The following is a 12,660-nucleotide window of genomic DNA, read 5'->3' as shown; positions in this document are numbered from 1 at the left end:
TATTTATTTGACAGAGATCACAAGTAGGCAGAGAGGCAGGCAGAGAGAAGAAGGGAAGCAGGCTCCCTTCTGAGCAGAAAGCCCGATGCGGGGCTCGATCCCAGGACCTTGGGATCATGACCTGAGCCAAAGGCAGAGGCTTTAACCCACTGAGCCACCCAGGCACCCTTACTTTTTTTATTTTTTTAAAAGAAAATACATGATGAGTCTAAAATCCCCTTTAACTTCCTCTGGTCCCATTTCTCTCCTCCATCCCCAGGAGCAAGGACTATCACGGGTTGGAGGTGTATCTCTAGCCATTCTATTTTTTCCTCTAAATTTATTTTAAATTTCCATAAGGAATTCACATTTTGATGTATGGATCTGAGTTTTGACAAAAGAGCCATATAACTATCACCACTATTAAGTTACAGAATATCCCATCAACCCCAAAATACACTGTGACCAGACCCTTCCTTCAGGCCTAAGCCTCAGCAACCACCGATCTGTCTTCTGTCCCTGTTTCGCCCGTTCCAGAATGTCATATAACGGAATCAAACAGTGCATAGCCTTTTTGAGTCTGGCTTTTCACTTAGCATAATCAGTTTGCGATCCATCCATGCTGTTGTATGTATCAAGAGCTTATTCTTTGTCATCGCGAAATGGTATTCCACTATCCACTAACCAACCGAAGGACATTGCAGTTATTTCCAGTTTTTAGCAATCACTAAAGCTGCTATAAACATTTGCATGTAGGTTGTGTTGTGTATGTGTGTGCGAACGTAAGTTTTCATTTCTCTTAAGTGAGAATCATCTAGGAGTGAGATTGTGGGGTCATATGGTTAAGTGTATGTTCAACTTCTTGAGACATTGCTGAACTGCTTTATCATGGTGGCTATTAACATTTTCCATTCTCACCAGCAATGCAAGAGTGCTCCAGCTGCTCCATATCCCTTCCTGCACTTAGTAGGTTTTCTGTTCTTTTATTTATTTATTTTTTTAAGATTTTATTTATTTATTTGACAGAGAGAGATCACGAGTAGGCAGAGAGGCAGGCAGAGAGAGAGAGAGAGAGAGGAGGAAGCAGGCTCCTGCTGAGCAGAGAGCCCGATGCGGGACTTGATCCCAGGACCCCGAGATCATGACCTGAGCCGAAGGCAGCGGCTTAACCCACTGAGCCACCCAGGCGCCCGGTTTTCTGTTCTTTTAAAAGTTTTAGCTATTCTAATAGATTAGACAGTGGTAACTCACTAAGGTTTTGATTTGTATTTCCCCAGTGACAACAATGTTGAGTACCTTTTCATGGGCTTGTTTGCCATCCTCTTTGAGGCCTTTGTTGATTTATTAGGTGTTGAAATTTGATAGTTCTTTTATCCAGGCCAATTTTTAGTGTTTCTCATATACTTGTATGTACCTGTAATCTATATATGGTATCATATTACTTGTACAATGGTTAAAAATTCTTTAAAATAACTAAAAAATGAAACAACTTGATTCCCCAAACAATAAAATTTTGGCCTATGAGGGGCACTTTGGTGGCTCAGTTGGTTACGTGTCTGCCTTTGGCTCAGGCCATGATTACAGGGTTCCCGGATCAGGCTCCATGTTGGACTCCCTGCTTCTGCCTCTCTGCCTGGCTCATGGCCGCTCTCTCTTCCTATCAAAGAAATAAAATCTTTAAATAAAATAAAATAAAATTTGGGGCTATGATATCTTTCCTATTTAATAAGTTGATACTGGAGCGCCTGGGTGGCTCAGTGGGTTAAGCCGTTGCCTTCGGCTCAGGTCATGATCTCAGGATCCTGGGATCGAGTCCCGCATCGGGCTCTCTGCTCAACAGGGAGCCTGCTTCCCTCTCTCTCTCTCTCTGCCTGCCTCTTCATCTACTTGTGATTTCTCTCTGTCAAATAAATAAAATCTTTAAAAAAAAATAAGTTGATACTGCATTGTTCCTTTATGTTCTTTTTTTCCCTGAAGTTTTCATGCGAATGTCATTTTGGTGTCCTTTGGGTTGCATGGGAAGATACAGTGATTAATGACTATGTTATACGCTTCAGAGTAGAAGTTATGTGTCTGTTTCTCACCACTATATCTCCACTGCCTCCTGCACAGTAGACATATAATTTAATGCTAATGATTGGCCTTCTGAGGCAAAATGTTTGTCAATGTCAAAATGAATTATTTATTGAATTTGATATCTTACCTTAAGGCATATTAATGTTTCCCCTTAAAATGTATTTTTATTTTTAAGTAATTGATTTTATTTTTAAGTAATCTCTATACCCAACATGGGACTCAAACTCATAACCCTGAGATCTAAGAGTCACATGCTCCACCAACTGAGCCAACCAGGCATGCATGTGTCCATGTGTACCCTTAAAGTCATAATGGGATGATCATATTAAATGAATTCAAATTGGGGGATAAAATAATCTCAATTCAAAATTATATGAATATATACATTCTTGGTACTATTAAAATATTTCTACAAACCTGAAAACTTGTTTCACAATGAAATTATTTTTCAAATATGTTATGGGTGGGGATGCAGATTACAGCACAAAACCAGACTCATACTTGATAGTCTCAACAAACCCAAAGGCGCCAAAAGAACCAAAGGAAACCCTGACCCAGAGTTTTTCAATGCAAACATTGATGCCAATGGGTTACACTTAGCTAAATGTGACAGTTGCCCTTTTGCTCTGTCAGGTTTGTCAGTGAGATCCAAGGAGAGGCTGATAAAGGACCAGCATTGCATACAAAACAGAAAACTGATGTGGGAGTCCTTGAATAGTTCTGCATTGATTAGGACTAAGGAGACTCAGGTTTTAATTTGGGCTTGGCCACCAGCTAAGAGGGTGGGAATGTCACACAACCTGTCCAGGCTTGTTTATTAATTTCTAAAACAGCAACAGTAAACTAGATTACTGCCTAAAATTCTTATCTTAAAGTTGTCTTATTTCTAGTTAACCCTAATCTTTGGACAACTTCGTGTACAGGTTAGCTTTTTTTCAGAAAATAAACCTGAGAGTCCTAAATTAATCTGATTTTCTTATTGTATGATCTAGTTGACACCCACACCTGCCTTTAGAAAGCAGCTGTATTTTTGTACAGTTACTGATGGTGATGAAGTCGCAGAACCTAAGTCAGGTTCGGTGGGGTGAGGAGGTTCGGAGCCGACGACTAAAGAAAGAATTCTTAAGACAAAAGTGCTAGTGAGCACTTTGGCACACCTAGCTTTTCTTATTTTTTCTATGAAAACTACTGTCATCAGAAAACCAACTGTCGTTCATATTTTTAACAGGGGCATCTTAAATCTGGCCAGATAGAGTATGCAAGATCAATAACCTTTTTGCTCTATAGAGAAAGAAGTACAGTGGTCAGGTTCAGGCATACAGGTAACTAGGTTTAAAGTTTGACAAGTTTTATTTCGGCATATCTGTTAATGTAGCCCAGTATTTAATAAGTTGGCCTCCATCATCCATTGGTGGCCTTTGCCTTCTAAGACAAATCTGGACCTGATGTGACATCATTACAGTCAAGGACTGTCCCATAGTGAGCTTTGAGGCTCTTTTATAGGAGGGCTGTTCCATGCTTAGCTAAAGCATCTATTTGCAATTGCACCTCAACAGAGGTGGCCTCTAGGATAAATATGACTAAGGGATGAAACCAATAAGAAGACCTTTGAATGGTCCAGCCTTAAAAATATCCTGATTACAGAGGATCATTGTCAAGTGGGAGAAAACTTGTCAAGAGGTAAGGGGAGTCCCCCATGGATCATTCAATCCACTCATAAAGAAAGTGGGGTCATCCATTATCTCCACAAGTCCATAGTTAATCCTATGGAGTGCGGTATGCTGGCTTTTAAACAATTTCATTATTCCAGCCATATACAAGGTGTTAGTTAAGTTATACAATTGCAGGGAATCAATCCCATTTTCCAGTTGTTTAATCATATGCAGTGGGGTCTGCTAATATCCCCACAAAATAATAAGATCGACTAAAGAAGCTATTGTGCAACTTCTCTGAAGTTTACCTCAAATTGTTTAGCATAGGTAAACATTTAAAGACAATCAAATCTAGAATTTAACATCCATAAAGGCGTGTTACTAAAACATAATTTTTCTTTCTAAAATAACCCTCATTTACAGAGATAGCCAAATCAGGACTAATTCACTTGTGAAACAAGTCCAGTTTTAACAACTTGGCCTATTATTTACATAAGCTCAGCAAGAACAGTGACTGTGATCAATAGATCTTTTAGAATCTGCTTTGCTGGAACTTTGTATAAGGAATCTCTAGGTTGAACTTTTAGTAGCCTCTCCAGGCCAGAAGCCAAGCCCTGTACTTGTCATGAGGCATGCCTGCAATACCTTTGGGCGAATTCCTCTTCCCAAGACTGCACCTACCAAGGAGTGACATTCTTTACTCACCTGGTGGGGCTGCTGAGAACTCTGTAAGCAAGGTATCAGGCCAACAGTCCCAAGGGGCTTTATGGCTCCAGGTTTCATAAAGTCAACCTTAGTTCCTTAAAGCTGTCTGGTCATATCTGAGTCTTTTCAAATATGACATCCCAGTCAAAGCCCTGGTAAAATAACCTGCGTTTCCAATTCTTTCCTGTTACAAGGAGAACAGATTCTTATTGAACTTATGCAAATGACTGATTGCCATGGAAGAAAGAATACTTACTAAGACCTTTTGGTTTCAGAGGGTTCAGATAGAGAGAAAAGGTGAATGCCTTGAGCATCTTTACAAATGAGCACTTTTACATCTCTGTAAAGTTACAGATAACTTAAGAAGTATCCCTAGTCTGGAAGAGCAAACATTAGAGAGAACCAGCAATGTTTAAAGTAAGACAAAACATTAAGAGACACAACACTATAATCTTTTAGTTCATTTAGTCCCATGTTACTAATTCTGGTGAATGCGGCTTTAGTCAGTTCTGGAAATTCTTACCCATTTCAGTTTTAGGATTTTCAAGCATATCAAATATCTGTATTTGTCCTGAAAGTCCTTTACAGGAATCTCCTTGAAGATAATTTTACAAGAGAATTAAAACAATTATAAATGACAAAAACTCAGAATGGATATGGTTAGAGCTAAAGAGACATGGGAGTTTACAATTTAGCTGCAAGGAAATCAGGTTATTTCTGTGATACATAACATTTTCATAATTACAGTATCAAGCGATGATCTCTCAAAACGTTAAAACTTTAGGAAGTGCGTAGAATCTCTAGAATAGTTATAGCATTTTCCCAAATGTAATCCAATGTTTATCACTGGTTCAGTGGTACTTCATGAGCAACTTCACATACCAAGGAAAAGCCTGAGTTAAAGAGATTTACAATTTAAATCCTGTCAACATTTGCTAAAATCTTAGAAAGTTTTAAAGCACATGCCTAAATATAATTAGGGATGTTAAACACCTGATAAAACTGAACATAGAAACTCGTTTTTCTGGGCAGGCAAAGAGAAAACCATTTACATTTTCTTAACAGCAGATCAATTGATCTAAGAAAGCATTGTCCTTTTTGAACAGAGAATTTCAGTCTTGTACCAATGTACCTTAAAACCCATTCATTTCAATCTTAATCCATTCTTGACCATAGCTAAAATTCCTTTTCTGAAGATTTCCCTTCACAAACCTTCTACACTTTCCTTTGCATTCAGGTTTTGTCCCAAGTCAATTCCTTCCAAACAACCATCTCATTTAGGACAAAATTACCTTCCTTTACCTTCAACAAAATGTATTCCCATTCCTTAAGTCTTTCTTACATATCTCCTACTTTCCTACATACAGAGTTTCCCTTTATTTCCATCAGTCTTAGTTACATTAAGCAGAACTTTGTATTCTTAGAAACACCTTTAGTTATTAACCAATTGTGAACTGCTACAACAGAATTCTTCAGGTGGCAATTCATGAATCAGTTAAGTGGCAAACAAGTTTACCAGCAGATTTAAATACTCTTAGTTTCTTTGCAGTAAGAGGTCAAAAGCACAAACCTACATCCAGAAATTAACGACTTAGCATTTTATCCTATTTGGTTAAGACCTAGATGTCCGCAATTTAATTCCATTTGTCATCCAAGCAAAACTTTAAAACTTTCAGGTTACCAAAGACTTTGAAAGCTACTTCAGCAATTACCCATTAGAACTTTGAGACAGACAATTAACCATCAGTTTAGTCATTTCTTTGCTAACAAATTTTAATAAATAACATGAGCTTATTTGACCTTCAGTAAACTTTGATAGAATAAAAGCTTCACATTTACTGCTGTAAACTTAAAAGACAGGTCTTAATTAAACCAACAAACTTAACTTAGTTCCAATAGTGATTTATGTTCCACCTGGGCCCACTCCAATTTGAATGTTTACCTGAGACATGCGTGGGAAGATCTGGAGTGGGGGTGTTCTTCTTGCTCCTTGACAGTGAAGAGAGAAGGAGCCATGGTGCATATCTAGAGGCTAGTCATGCAGGCTGCACGCACCTTGGTGCAGAAACAGAAGGGGAAAACAGAGGAAACAAAGTGCTGCCAGGAGGCAGAGAAGGGATTCCCGGTTTTAGAGCTCATAAGCCCCAACAGAGGAGCAGACGTCATACTTTCCCACCAGCAAGGGGGGAGGGGTTAGGCAGTCCAAGTCAGGCCAGAGAACACAGGGAAACTTCCCCGAAACAAAGAGAGTTTCGGCAGCTGCTTGGGAATATTCCTTATGGTCTCTGTCTCGAGTTAGACCAACCCCAGTTGGCTCCAGTTATAGCCATTAACACGGGATGTGAGTGAGGGAGAAGCCCCCACATATTAAGAGAAACAGAGGAATAAAGCCAGAGTCCCCTTTGCTAGGGATGGCCCAGCAACCTGGGTTTACTAGAAGAAGGCTTATTTACGTAATTACCATCCAATATGTCAGGAGAAAGTTTACTAGCTGACTCATTTGGGCAAACACATTTTGCAAAAGCCCCTTAGTCTGGGGTCCTGGTGTAGAGCAATAAAGGCCTAGGTATGAGCAGTGAAGGTGTCCTAGGTCCATTTGCCCTCTTTCCTGCAGAGATCTAACTGATAGATCCCACTGAGGCCATGTAGTGTTACAGGAGCTCAGTCCTTTCCTAAGTTTTGCAATCCAAATTATTTCCAGTGGGTTAAAAGGCACCCCAAGGTAGAGTCCTTGGGAACTGAAGAAGCCTACTGAGGCCATGCTTCCAGAAAAGTAATGAAGGTCCATTACCAAATCCCCCCTGACTCCTGGGTAGCGTCCCACGCAGGATATGTCAGAGGTTCCTGTGTATCAAAAGCGACCGGAGGCGTCCCTCAACAAAAATCGCTATTGATCACCGTTTTGCCTTCCCTGGGAAGGCATTCCTGCCGTTAAAGGCCCTGGAAGGGGTGCCGGCGCCCCTCCGCTTCCCCATCGCATCCTAGGCTGCCAATGGGTGCCTGGTGAATGGACTAGGAAATTGTGCCATGCCAAGCCATTGTCTATTCTGAAGACTGCATACTGTTTTGCCATATTAACCCATGGAAGTACTAGAAAAGTTTGGCAAGGGGAAATTACCCAATTTCATAGCTTTAGGCGGTTCGCAGAAGACACTGACGAGAAACAGTAAAGATTGAAATCCATCATGGTCTATGCGACATTCCAACACATGTGGTCCTTACAGCCAACTTCCCTAGGAAACGGTCCCCGGTTGCATTTTAATTCAATCGGGTACTGGTTTCGGCCGGCTCCCAGTGGAGGTCTCGCGGCCAGAAGTGGCTAGACCGGGCATGTGGAGGGGATCACATTAGATCAATCAGGAGGAAACCTCACACGGGAGTCTTAAGATTGGCAGCCGTCCTGGTGACTTAGGTGGCTGTCCCGTGCCCAAGAGAGACAACTTTCTATAAGAACAGGAATAGAGTGAGGCCATCAAGTTTCTGGGTCTTATTGCCATTCCGGCCAGGGTACTAGCTTACAGCCAAAAGGCAGGCGCTCTCCTCCCCGTGGAGTAGCCACGGGCTAGAGGATTACAGCCTGAGCAATTGACATGCAAGTGTTCCAATAAGACCATACTCCTTGAAAAAGCCCTGGAATGAGAGTACAGGAAAAGGAGAGAAAGTACTCACCAATTTGCACCGAAGCTCAGAGTCCAAATGTAAAGACTCACAAATCTCCTGGCTGGCTCGCCAAAAATGATGAAGTCGCAGAACCTAAGTCAGGTTCGGTGGGGTGAGGAGGTTCGGAGCCGACGACTAAAGAAAGAATTCTTAAGACGTCATTGGTGCAAAATGGTGGTTTATTAAAGCACGGGGACAGGGCCCGTGGGCAGGCAGAGATGCGGCTGCCGCCCCGGGTTGTGAGGGATGGCAGGTTATGTACCCTGCTGTTGGGGGAAGGTGAGGGGAAGGGAGGTTTCAGTGGAGTTTTCATATGTTAAAGAGGGCCTACAAGGTGCCAGGATGTTCCGGGCCTGCCGGAGGCCTTGCCCTTGCTGCTGGATCAATGTTGTCTTTAGACCAGCCATTAACATTAAGATAGTTGGGAGACTTTTTGGTGGGGTGTCACAATCCTGCTATCAATCGTCTTTGTTAGTGAGATTTAGAACATTTGTAAGCCAAGGGAGACTCCTGTCTAGCAGGATTGTGAGTTCTGCAAGTTAACTATTTGCTTATTGTTCATGGCAGTCAGGGCTGCCTGAGGGATGCTACACATATGGAGGGGAGCGGATGAAGGGGGGGGGGTGCAAGGCGCCAGCTTTTGCTTTGTCCTCAGCCAGCCTCCTGCTCCCTCATCAATGGTACCAGCTGTCTGCAAACTGCCAACTTAAGTCCCAACTCACATTCTCCAAAGCCAAGTTTCAACAAATGTTTTCTTTTTTTGCTGTATGAAGTATAATCGCCATCCCCCCCGGCCTCGGAGAACAGCTTTTCTTTAGTTCTTAAGGACTTAGCTCCTTACATGGGCTTTGGTAGAAGTTGGGGGGCAGTACCCATGGGTCTAAATCGGGGTGGCATCCTGACTTAGGCTGGATTCTTTGGTGCTTCATGAGAGTGATTCCTGACTACCTTGCTGTGAATGGCACAACTCCTGCAATAATGTAGTTTCACATAAAGCTTGGGAAGCACATAGGCGTTGAAGACACTCGCTTTAGAAATGTCCCTGACCATGGCGGCCTCTACTATGTTCTGAATAACAAACTTCTTAATGGCCTTGTCCTTGGGTACACAAAGGGCGCGGATGGTGTAGCAAATACCCTGCCCGTGGCCATGGCTCTTTTTGGCACCACCATTATTCCTTCTTTTCTTGGTCATCTTGGAAGAGGGACCTGAGAGAGTGGGCAAATGTTTTCTTGTATGCGACAGTATGAAACTGAGTGCAAATGCTAGAAAGGAGCCTGGAGATGAAAAGACACTTCTGTCCCACTCAGCGTGGCCTATAGTAACAAATACTCTTTACAAACATGGTTTCAGGTTCATGAAATAAAGGTAGAAAAAAGTGCTGGGTAACAAGAGCAACATAACAGAAGTTGGTACATCTCTAATGCCAAAGACATCAGTTCCCCATTTCTTCGTGCTTCTGAAATCAAGGTCAAGTTTAGTTTTTCAAGAGATTAAAAACTGCTTTATTATCAAGACGTTTATAATCCATTTATGCCTAATAGCTCACTGGCTCAAACCTGTTACTTTTCATTTTTTTAAAATAAATATGCAAATTAAACCAAATTACAGGGTAGAAAATATTTCCAAGTATAATAAAGAGGTTCTCTTGAAGGTTCTTATGGCTGGCTGAGAGAGGATTTGTCGTATTTAGCTTATTTCCCACTCACATTAGAAAATACGAAAGTCCTTCAGAATTCTCCTTCAGAAATCTTAATGATGAGGAAACAGAAGGCAAGCTGAGTTCAAAGCAGAAGCTGACACCCTGCAACCCCACCCACCCCATGGAATATATGTGATACTTCTCAGGCACTCCTGGCTGCCCTAAAAGAAAAACAAATAGTTAACTTGTAGAGATCACAATCAGTTTACAAATGTGCTATGATTTAGAAGGAAGTTTGCTTATCAATAGCCTAACTTCCAGACACTGATAACTCAGTTTCCTGAAGCCCTAACATCTCCCTCCCCTCCATAACATTGAGGGAGGCTGAGGCAGAAGGAAATGTATATAAAATTGAATATCTTTTGAACATGCAGCCCATTGACAAGGATGTAGGATAGGAAGAATGTAACATTCCTCCAGGAAGCTCCTAACTGTCTTCATGTTAGTGCCTCATTAGAGGGATAAACAGCCTTGGCTTGACAATAACCAGGCCTCCAGTATCCTGAGAGTCTTCGTTAGCATAAGGTAGTCCTTCTGAACACCCCCTTTGTCCTAACCTCCCCAACTCCTGAGTATATAATCAGCCACTTGTTAAGACCCCAGGGCAGTAGCTCTTCCTGCCCAGGGGTCCTGTCCCCATGTTTAATAAACCACCATTTTGCACCAAAGACCTCTCAAGAATTCTTTCTTGGTCATCGGAAAGGAAGAGAGGCACCAGTGGATAGCTTCCCTATGTCTAACCTCAGAAGAAGAAAACGAACTCCATCTAATTTTTTATTATGACAAGATGACTGAGAACAATTTGAATTTAGCAAATCTGAGCATATTTAACCCCTCTGAAACTCAGTCTTCTTACAGTTTGAGTCCAAATAAGTAATCTATCAACACCTCAGTTTTGTTTTGTTTTGTTTTTAAAGATTTTATTTATTTGACAGATCACAAGTAGGCAAAGAAGCAGGCAGGAAGAGAGAGGAGGAAGCAGGCTCTCTGAGGAGCAGAGAGCCCGATGCGGGGCTCGATCCCAGGACGCTGGGATCATGACCTGAGCCGAAGGCAGAGGCTTTAACCCACTGAGCCACCCAGGTGCCCCAACACCTTGGTTTTGTTATAAGGATTAAACATTATGGTTTTAAAAAAAGAAAATAGAATGATTTAGTAAATGTAGATTAAAATGTAATTCTGCTTGTGCACATGCTCAGTCGCACTCTCTCTGTCAAATCTTTAAAATAAATAAATAAACTTAAAAATATTTAAAAAAGAGAATTGACTTAGGTAAATTATATCTCAATAAGCCTGGGGGCAAGGAAGAACTGAGTTAGTTGTTTTCACTACAAAGGTAATAAAACTACATCTAGAAGATGGAGGTGGGGAAGTAATTACATGTATTTTGCATAAAGATTATCACACTACACATGCAATTTTATAGGTTTTTCCCCCCTATATTTTTATTCATTTCTGTATTCTAAATAAGCTTTCCCTCACTTTTAGGGGGTTGGCATTTTCCAAGATGTTTTGTGAAGCAGTTTGCATCAGTCTTTCCGGTCAGGCAGTCAAAGAAACCCAAATGAGGTTGCTCAGATGGGTCACTGTACATCTAAAATCATAAATCTAAACCTCTTCTGTTTTTGCAGATTTGATTGAGAACAGCTGCCCCAGGAGTATACCCAAACACGATACAAAAAAGTTTACTTGTCCCTTCTCCCTCTGGCATTTCTTTTAAATGTTGGGGCCATAGTGCTGGGCTCTAAGCTCAAATGTAAGTCCCTCTTTGGCTTGGGGCTCCTGGTGGATTTTCAGGAAGTGGTAGGCCTGTAGGAGTTATGGGCTTGGAGGCAGTGGGTATAAAGTCAATGAGAAGCAAACTGGATTGGGAAATCTGTCTATGAGCCCTTATTTGACATGCAATGTGGATATTTATTTGTCTGATGGGACATGGGAAAGGAAAACTCTTAGATCCATTCTTCATAGTTCATACCAAATATAACTCTTCCGGGAAGCCTAGCCCAACAAACCACTTTACACCTTTCTCTTTTACAACCAATATCATACTGTAACAATATGTCTTGTATGCTTTCCCAGTAGCCTGTGAGAGTTTTCAGGACAGAGACAGTGTGTTTAATTTATCTTGATAATATTAACCGCTGCTATATGTTGAGTGCTTACTATGTGCTAGTCACTTCCCACTTTCCACTTAACACTTGTCCACAGTTTTGTCACCTAATTCCTAAGAATGAGCAACGTCTCAGAGAATTTAAAGAATTTTGCCCAGTAATACATATCTGAAGCTACAAGCAGAATGAGAACCCAGGTGGGTGTGAATTTCAGAGGGCATCCCCACTGCAGTGTCATGTGTTAGTCCCCTTTCAATTTCCTTTAATCCTCTATGTCCAGAAAAACTTGGTGTGAGAACTAATACTTGGCATTTAATATCTAACACTTGGCTAAACCGGTAGAACCAAAGAAGTGCAGTCTCAGGGCTTTTAATAGACTATAGATTAAATTTAATAACTGTTGTTTTGTTTCCTTTTAAAGTTCCACTGTACTCTTCTGTGAAAAATGAAAGTGCATTTCCACTGATGGTAGTAATATAAAATTTCTTAAACATGGGGCGCCTGGGTGGCTCAGTGGGTTAAAGCCTCTGCTTTCGGCTCAGGTCATGATCCCAGGGTCCTGGGATGGAGCCCCACATCGGGCTCAGCAGGAGCCTGCTTCCTCCTCTCTCTCTGCCTGCCTCTCTGCCTACTTGTGATCTCTGTCAAATAAATAAAATCTTTTAAAAAGATTTCTTAAACTTGTTTAACTGTTTCGTGTGCATACAGAATACCTTTAAAAGGAAGTATGGGGCAGCTGGGTGGCTTAGTTGGTTAAGCAACTGCCTTTGGCTCA

The sequence above is a fragment of the Mustela nivalis genome, assembly GCF_964662115.1.
Source record: "Mustela nivalis genome assembly, contig: HAP1_SCAFFOLD_2301, whole genome shotgun sequence".
In the NCBI taxonomy this organism is placed as follows: domain Eukaryota; kingdom Metazoa; phylum Chordata; class Mammalia; order Carnivora; family Mustelidae; genus Mustela; species Mustela nivalis.
This window is presented reverse-complemented; position numbering follows the sequence as displayed.